At 37.1% G+C, this 7,282-nt stretch overlaps 1 long non-coding RNA gene across 1 annotated transcript; it reads right to left on the bottom strand.

The window, feature by feature from the left end:
- Positions 1-2,942: 2,942 nt before the first annotated feature.
- On the bottom strand, positions 2,943-4,510 carry LOC146999818 (uncharacterized). The gene is made up of 3 exons (XR_015046378.1): positions 4,347-4,510; positions 3,418-3,483; positions 2,943-3,237 (listed from the first exon to the last, which is right to left on the bottom strand). It is a non-coding gene; the product is annotated as an uncharacterized LOC146999818 (long non-coding RNA).
- Between the last annotated feature and the right edge of the window lie 2,772 nt (positions 4,511-7,282).

A 7,282-nucleotide genomic window follows, 5' to 3' on the forward strand; every position in this document is an offset into this window, starting at 1 on the left:
CTGGCGATTCAATGCTACCTCCTGACCCTTGTTACCTTAGAATCCAATTAAACCTATTGAATTTAATTCATCTAATTGAGCAGCAGCATCTCCAATGCTAAGATCTGGCACAAGGGAAAAAAGGAAAGAACAAAACCTTTCAAATGTGCTGGTGCCCCTCTTACCAGTTTGTGTCTTATAGAGATGGTAAAGGCATATCTTCTGGACCTTCCCATTGTGGAAGATTAGATTTTACACAATATATCCACTCTAGCATTGCATTTTCCCCAAGTCTTAAAATCCCTTCATCAACACTAAGCCATGGAAAATCAGGCATGTCCAAGTCATTTCCAGTAGACTACACTTTCTACCTCCCTGCTAAAAGCCTGTTTTGCTTTAAGTCTGGTTACAGGTCTAGAAGAAACTAATGGTGGGCCTTGAGAAACATCAGTATTGTCTTGTCTGGCATTTTCTTCAGTGAAAGTCACTGCTGGTTTATCAGACTCTGCAGAATTAATTTCCTCATGTGGGGAAGACATTATTTCAAGGGGTGGGGGGCTGAGGGTACTACTTCCTCAGGTGGGGCAAACCCTTGAGAATCTGAAGATTCAAAATTCTCAGCTTCAACATGGTCTTCCCACACATCCCCATCCCAAGTTATAGGATCCCATTCTTTGCCATTAAGTGCCCTTACTTTAACTGTCAACACACTCTGAGGCTGATACTTGAATTTTTGCTGTAGTTCAGCCAACCTTACAATGAGGGTTTTAGTTTGATTTTCTGCAACTTGACCTCCGTGGCTGCAGGAGAGAAGATTCTCTTCAAGGACACACTTAGCAACTTTTAGATCATTTACTTGTGTCTGGAGCCTTTCTATTTTATCATACAACTCCTTCCTTTCATTCATTATTTTTTTCCCTAGATGCTAAGAGCAGCCAACCAGTAAAATAATTTTTCACTTTTTTCCCCCATCTTGTAGAAAGCTTTGTACACTGAATCACCCAATTCATCAAGAAAATCAAGGGCATTGGCTTCTTTAAGTTTGAAATATAGATTCCACCATGGGTCTTCAAAATTCTCTGAGCCCCAGGGGGAGAGAATCTGGAGAGGTTTCAGTAGTTGAAAGTGCTGGTGAATCAACAAGCCCACTCCAGTATTTTAAAAGATTCATTCTTATACTTCTGCTCCTCTAGAACCACTGCTGGTACCAACTTCTGTATTAGTTAGGGTTCTCTAGAGTCACAGAATTTATGAATAGTCTCTATATAGTAAAGGAATTTATTGATGACTTACAGCCTACAGTCCAATTCCCAACAATGGTTCAGTAGTAGCTGTGAATGGAAGTCCAAGGACCTAGCAGTTACTCAGTCCCACATGGCAAGCAGGCGAGGGAGCAAGAGTGAGACTCCCTTCTTCTAAAGTCCTTATATTCTCTCCAGCAGAAGGTATAGCCCACATTAAAGGTGTGTTCTCCCACACTTTTAATCCCAGATGACCTTGAACTTGGAGATGTAATCTTCTGGAATCCACAGCCACTATGCCTCAAGATCTCCATATCAAGATCCAGATCAGAAACTTCTATCTCCCAGTCTCTAGATAAGGGTCACTGATGAGCCTTCCAATTCTGGATTGTAGTTCATTCCAAATATAGTCAAGTTGACAACCAGGAGTAGCCACTATAGCCACCTACCCAGACACTATTGCATATACCAGCAAGATTTTGATGAAAGGACTGGTGTCTGGTATGAGGCTATGCCAGTGCCTGGCAAATACAGAAGTGTGTGTTCACAGTCATCTATAGGATAGAACTCAGGGCCCCCAATGGAGAAGATAGAGAAAGCACATAAGGAGCTGAAGGGGTTTGCAACCCTATAGGTGGAACAGCAATATGAACTAACCAGTATTCCCAGAGCTCGTGTCTCTAGCTGCATATGTAGCAGAATATGACCTAGTCAGCCAACATTGGGAAGAGAGGTCCCTTGGTCTATCAAACTTTACATGCCCCAGTAGAGGGGAACTCGAGGGCCAAGAAGTGGGAGTAGGTGGGTAGGGGAGCAGGTTTGGGGGTACGATATAGGGAAATTTTGAGATAGCATTTGAAATGTACATTAAAAAAATCTAATAAAAAATCATGAAAAAAAAAATCCCTCTCTTGGGAAATTTCCACAATCATTCAAGTAACTCTCCCATATAACATTTGGAATCCTAGGCTTTGGCCTTGGGTTGTTAAATCTATTTTATACAGGAGCTCAGTGCATAATCACCAGTGACAGATAAATACATTTTCTGTGGCATCAAGTTGAAATAAGTAGACAAGCCTCCAATGTGCCTTTATTGTTCCTCTGAATCAGACTGACAGATTTGTTAGAAATTCTATATAGGCCATTTTTTATAGGCTATTCTATTGCTATATTCAAGATTCTGACATATTGTAAATCATTATAATTAATCTGTATTTATTTGAAACATAGATGGTTTTGCTCACAATGTGAGCACAAATGAGGTTAAAAACTCATACAATTACACTGAAATATACATTGAAAAAATACATTAAAAATGATAAATGATAGTTCTCACTAAAAAAATTCATTGATTGAAAACTTTAGGTTTTTAATAGAAAACAGGCTCATGTAACTCCTCTTACATAAGTAAAAGCTGTAGACAGATATAATTTCATACTACAATCACTTAGATAAAAATTTAAAATCTATATGCAGTCTGATTGTGACATCTTGGCTATAAAATTTAAATGCATTTAACTGGCAAGTACTCAGCAATTTGAATTTTATTTTTCTGTATTGTGATTCTAAATCCTTCTGCCATCATATGGGAGTTAGCAAATACATTTAATTAATTGTTTAAATATAAGTGTAAAATATGTTTCTGGAGCATCAGCGTGGTCTTCACTTCTAAATAACACACAGTTACAAAAAGGAAATGATGTGAACTAATTTAAGATTTTATTTGCTGGTTGTGCAATCACTGTCTATTGAAACATTCAGAGTATGTATTTTTCTAATCTTAATGTGGCCAAGTGGTTTCTCATAGATAGGAGTTTTTTAATTTGAGACAGTTGCCATTGTTCAGATCAACTAGGATCCCCTTGAATATGACTACTGTTTGTGGGGATGTAATAATCATAAGATGGTTGAAATCGTTGACCCAAAGATCCACATCATTGTTCTTGTTTGACTGAGAAGGAGTTGTTCTTAGATGTATTGTAGATGTTAAGTTTGATGGCCTTTCATACGGAGTGATCTGTAAAATAAATTTCAACTCTGTTGATTTTTGTAGCCTAGGAGTTGGGATAACTTCCTCATTATATCTTCCTTATGATAATGACCAAAATTACCACAAGCTATATAGATGGACTTGGGTGGAAGGGCATCACAGACATAGAGTGAGAAAAAAAATGGAAACCATTGTTTAATGTCTTACCTTCAGAAGTTCCATGTTATCCACCAGCAATATCTCTAATCCTTATGGCAAAGTATTCTCCATTTGCTTTTTAGTTAAAACAAAAACAAACATAAACTCACACTGATAACTGAATTTGATAATAATTAGAAATAACACAAATTTCCAAAATCATGGTAGGGGTAAAATTTAAACAGCTCAAATTAGAGGTATAGTAGGCAAGCAGGAGATATAAATTAAAAAGTGACACATTCTTAAATAATTCATTATTTGTAATTTGGGTATCTTCTGTATATTAAATCCATTTTTTTGAGCGAAGTCAATGTCATGAAAAAATATTTCAAGATTGCAACTCGAGAATGGGAGTTTTAGAACAGGACTCCAATATATTCAGAAAGATCCTCAATCAATAAATGAAACCACATGAGGCTAATTTTTTTCACAAAAAGGTAAATTATCATTAAACAATCATCCCACAACATATGAAGAAATCATAATTATGTTTTGGAGATGCAAAAAAATACAATTGTAAAATCATTCACTTATTACTTTAAGCCAATAGCAATGATTTTTGTTTTAGACAAACTTATTCATGTAAAGAGAGAATTCAAGAGAACTGACACAATTTTAAGATAATTCATTCTTGGTGAATGGGTATTTTAAGCCTTCCTGTTACCTCATGCTGAATGAGATGGTCTCTATAGAGTTCAACATATAATTATTGACCTATATTTGTTTTCTAACAAACAACAACCATTTAAGCCTTAATAAAAACTTGGAAATTTCTATCAAGGAACATACCAAGTGTATGTCAGAAATATTTAGGGCAGGAAGGCACCACAATAACTACATCTAGTAGTTCCTTCTATGTTTCCATAGCATTACAAAAATGTGCCCACCCATGTACTGTGTTATATTAATGTTAATACAATCACCTATATACAACTTACCTGTATTAAAACTTTTAGGATGAAGAAAATGAATGCAAACACAATGCTCCCAATAAGGATAAATTCGAGGTTCATGGCAGCTCACTATTACCAATCTTAATTTGAAATCTGGCAATAGAAATTAGATTAATCAAGCTGGATCTGTTTTTAGTAACCGATTTGCACTATTCTGCCTGATGATAACTGGCATGAGCTGCTTCCGGCCTGGCCTTATATACTACTTGTGACATCATAATATGCCATTGTGTACACAAGTATGACCTCACAATCACCCGAAGACCAACTGCCAAGATGATCCTGGTCCATAGGAAGACATGTGAGCCCTGGTTAAAACCTTACTCAATGTAAAACAGGTTCAATGAAATGGAGAATAGAGAATAATGGGTTATGGGATGCCACGACTTTTCTCACCAATTGTTGGTATACACAACTTTGTGTGTGTAGATTACAAAATGAAGAAATAGAGCTTTCCTACATACATGTCCATCATTAATTTCATTCATTTTCCACTGTGTATTTTTGTCAACACATCTACCTGCTTTACCCTAGTTATCTTTCCTTATTCCTCCTATATACTTTTTAAAATATTGCATCTGATTCTTCTTTATGTACATTATTTTTCATTATTTCTTCATTTAACTCCATTCATTCTATTTTCTACATGTTTTCTGATTAAGCACCAAATCCACCTATTTTAGTAATTTGAACTTTTATAGTAATCTTGATAACTGCTTTGGTGTGCAGCATGTAAAAGCAAAACCTGTAACCTTGCATGATAAAATATCAAGAAGCTTATAACTATAGGTGTGAGTAGAATGCTATTGAAAACAAGTGGAATTGCGATGGTTTCCTATGTACAGATTTACTACCTTGAGTCTTTCTTTGCAAACCATTGCCCTGTAATATCATTGAATTTTTAAATATGGCTGTACTTCATTATCATGTTTTCAGGAACCCCTTAAACAACCAGTCATTCTTTTAGTAATTTCACCATTAGTTTCTTTTCTCTTCTTTAATGTCCCGATTTTGCAGTTCCTACTATTTATCTTTCACATTCCCATACTTCTTTTATATTCTTTTTTTGTTTTTATTTTGTTTTTTATCTTACATTTTTTATTAGATATTTTTTTCACTTACATTTCAAATGCTATCCAAAAAGGCCCCTATATCCTCCACCCTTCCTGCTCCCCTACCCACCTATTCCTACTTTTTGGCCCTGGCGTTCCCCTATACTGGGGCATATAAAGTTTGCTAGACCAAGGGGCCTCTCTTCCCAATGATGGCCGACTAGGCCATCTTCTGCTACATATGCAGCTAGAGACACCAGCTCTAGGGGTACTGATTAGTGAATATTATTGTTCCACATATAGGGTTGCCCACCCCATCAACTCTTGGGTACTTTCTCTAGCTCCTACACTGAGGGCCCTATGTTCCATCCTATAGATGACTGTGAGCATCCACGTTGGAATTTGCAAGGTACTGGCAAATCCTCACATGAGACAGCTATATCAGTGTCTTTTCAGCAAAAACTTGCTGGCATTAGCAATAGTGTCTGTGTTTGGTGGCTGATTATGGGTTGGACCCCAGGGAGGGGCAGTCTCTGGATGGTCCATCCTTATGTATTAGCTCCACACTTTGTCCCTGTAACTTTCTCCCATGGACATTTTATTCCCGATATTAGGGAGGAATGAAGTATCCACACACTGGTCTTCCTTCTTGTTTTTCTTCTGTTTAAGAAGTTGTATCTTGGGTATTCTAGGTTTCTGAGCTAATATCAACTTATCAATTAGTGTACATCAAGTGACTGGGTTATCTCACTAAGGATGATATCCTCCAGACACATTCATTTGCCAAAGCATTTCATAAATTTTTTATGTGTGTTTTTAAATAAACCAACATACCTATGCTATTAAAGTGTTTTTAATAGCAGAGTAGTACTCCATTGTGTACCAAATTTACTGTATCCATACCTCAGTTGAGGAACATCTGGGTTCTTTCCAGCTTCTGGCTACTATGAATAAGGCCACTATGAAAGTAGTGGAGCATGTATCCTTATTACCAGTTGGAACATCGTCTGGGTATATGCCCTCAAGAGGTACTGCTAGATCTAGAGGTAGTACTACGTCCAGTATTCTGAGGAACCTACAGACAGATTTCCAGAGTGGTTATACCAGCTTGCAATCCCACCAGCAATGGAGCAATGTTCCTTTTTTCTCCACATCCTTGCCAGCATCTGCTGCCACTGGAAAATTTGATCCTAGACATTCTGATTGGTGTGAGGTGGAATTTCAGGGTTGTTTTGATTTGCATTTCCCTGATGATTAAGGATGTTGAACATTTTTAAAGTGCTTCTCAGCCCTTCTTTGTATATGTCGGATATTAGTCCCCTATCAGACTTAGGAATGGTAAAAATTCTTTCCCAATCTGTTGGTGGCATTTTTGTCTTATTGATAGTATCTTTTGCCCTACAGAAGTTTTGCAATTTTATGAGGTCCCATTTGTCAACTCTTGATCTTATAGCACAGCCATTGCTGTTCGGTTTAGGAATTTTTTTCCCCTGTGTCCATATCTTTGAGGGTTTTCCCCATTTTCTCCTCTATGAATTTCAGTGTCTCGAGTTCTATGTGGAGTTCTTTGATCCACTTAGACTTGAGCTTTGTACAAGGAGATAAGAATGGATCAATTCTCATTCTTCAACATGATAAATGCCAGTTGTGCCAGCACCAATTGTTGAAAGTGCTGTCTTTTGTCCACTGGATGGTTATAGTTCCCTTTTCAAAGATCAAGTGACCATAGGTATGTTGGTTCATTTCTGGGTCTTCAATTATATTACATTGATCTACCTGCTGTCACTGTACTAGTACCATGCAGTTTTTATCACAATTGCTCTGTAGTACAGGTTTAGGTCAGGCTTGGTGATTCCCCCAGAGGTTCTT

The sequence above is a fragment of the Mus caroli genome, unplaced genomic scaffold (genome assembly GCF_978045245.1).
Source record: "Mus caroli unplaced genomic scaffold, Mus_caroli_1 scaffold_34, whole genome shotgun sequence".
Lineage (NCBI taxonomy): Eukaryota > Metazoa > Chordata > Mammalia > Rodentia > Muridae > Mus > Mus caroli.